The sequence below is a fragment of the Octopus bimaculoides genome, chromosome 14 (genome assembly GCF_001194135.2).
Source record: "Octopus bimaculoides isolate UCB-OBI-ISO-001 chromosome 14, ASM119413v2, whole genome shotgun sequence".
In the NCBI taxonomy this organism is placed as follows: domain Eukaryota; kingdom Metazoa; phylum Mollusca; class Cephalopoda; order Octopoda; family Octopodidae; genus Octopus; species Octopus bimaculoides.
In genome coordinates this window covers 59,422,964-59,424,798 of record NC_068994.1, presented here as the reverse complement: position 1 = coordinate 59,424,798, position 1,835 = coordinate 59,422,964, and positions in this window count along the sequence as shown.

The following is a 1,835-nucleotide window of genomic DNA, read 5'->3' as shown; positions in this document are numbered from 1 at the left end:
ATATATATGATATGTTGAAAAGATGCTTATACGATTACAATATATTTGCGTTTTTAAAGAATAAAAAATATCGGTAAAATCTCCAAACCCGACCTCCTAGGGACGGCTACTTTTGAACTGATTGTCCACGTCTGTGTGTGCTAAAGAGCTGCCGTTAATAAAGCTGTATGTCACACAAATCGCTTCTGTTGAACCAACAAATGTTCACCTAATAACTTGCAGAGAATGTCACACATTCTGATAAGCAAATATTTCAGTATCGCGTCGTCCTCCTCCTCTTCACCACCACCACTGCCGCCGTCATCGTCATCTTTCTGTCGGCGAGTTTGCATGTTTGACGAGTTCTTTTCAGCATAAAGACGTGTGTGAAAATATATTTAAAATATCAAAGTGAAATAGTTAACTCTGAAGAGATTAGTGGTCGTCTGCATCAGTAAAAAGTAAGTGCAAACAGCTCACAAAATGAAAAAAACTAGTTTGCCGCAATGAAGGGAAGTCACGGCCAAACTAAAGCACTTCATGTTAGTGAACTGGTTGTATTTAAAATATACACTCACCATTCTTGGTGGTGAATGTATATTACGTCAGCCACACGCCACCAAGGTACAACAAGCCAGGCGTGTTTTCTTTTTACGATAAACTGTTATCTCAAAGACTACGACTGAAACTTGACAAGTTTCTTTAACCAAACCCAACGCATAATCACTAAATATGGTAACGAGCGCTACACCACCGGACCCATTAACTAAGACCCTCATACTCACTGCAAATGTCTTGTTCAGTTGGTGACTCTTTACAAAAATTTACATTACGAGATGCTACAAACAAGCATCCCAGAACAGATCGAGTTCATTTAAAGAGATAGTAAAATGATTTAGTTCTCAACACCTTATAACCCATGGCGGCTCACTGACATACCATTCGTTTCTCTGTCTCTGGTTTGTTACGACGACAATGATTGCTGCTACCTTCAAACAGCAACGTGTCTACCACTAAACCAGTACAAATTAAGTCGTGCCTGGGTTTCAAACTCACCTATTTCCTAATGAAAGTCTCCCTTCAGACATCGAACAGCAGAATTTAAAACACCAACTACATTAACCTCATCAAGGGAGGAGCCTATAACTATCTGGGCACTAACATATTTGATGCTGTAAACCAAGAGATCTTTATTAATTAAAATCACGGACATATGGCGTAGTGGTTAAGAGCGCGGGCTACTAACCCCAAGATTCCGAGTTCGATTCCAGGCAGTGACCTCAATAATAATAACAACATCGAAAAATACCTTAGGAACGAGAACCCAAGTTCGAAATTTCCCCAAGACACCTGACTGATGAAGGCTGGATGGTATATCAGCCGAAACGTTGTGTTAACAACAAACAAGATGAGGACAAATATCCGTCAATTGTAAAATCACACCTGTAATAATGAAGACTATTACTGAACAGGCAGGGGAGACAACTCTCTAATTAAATATTGACTACAGTGGAAAATGACTGACCTTCAGCAAGTATTGAGTCAATTCTTCATTAAATCTCATCAGCGTGAAGGCGCACCGCTAAGTGGTTAAGATTTTAGTCTCACGATTGTATGGTCGTGAGTTGAATTCTTGACGGTGCGTTATGTCCTTGAGCAAGACACTTTATTTCACGTTGCTTCGATCCACTCAGCTGGAAAACAATGAGTAGTACCTGTATTTCAAAGGGCCAGCCTTGTCACATTCCGTGTCACGCTGAATCTCCCCAAGAACTACGTTAAGGGTGGGCGTGTGTGTGGAGTATTCAGCCATTTGAACGTTAATTTCATGAACAGGCAGTTCCGTTCATCGGATC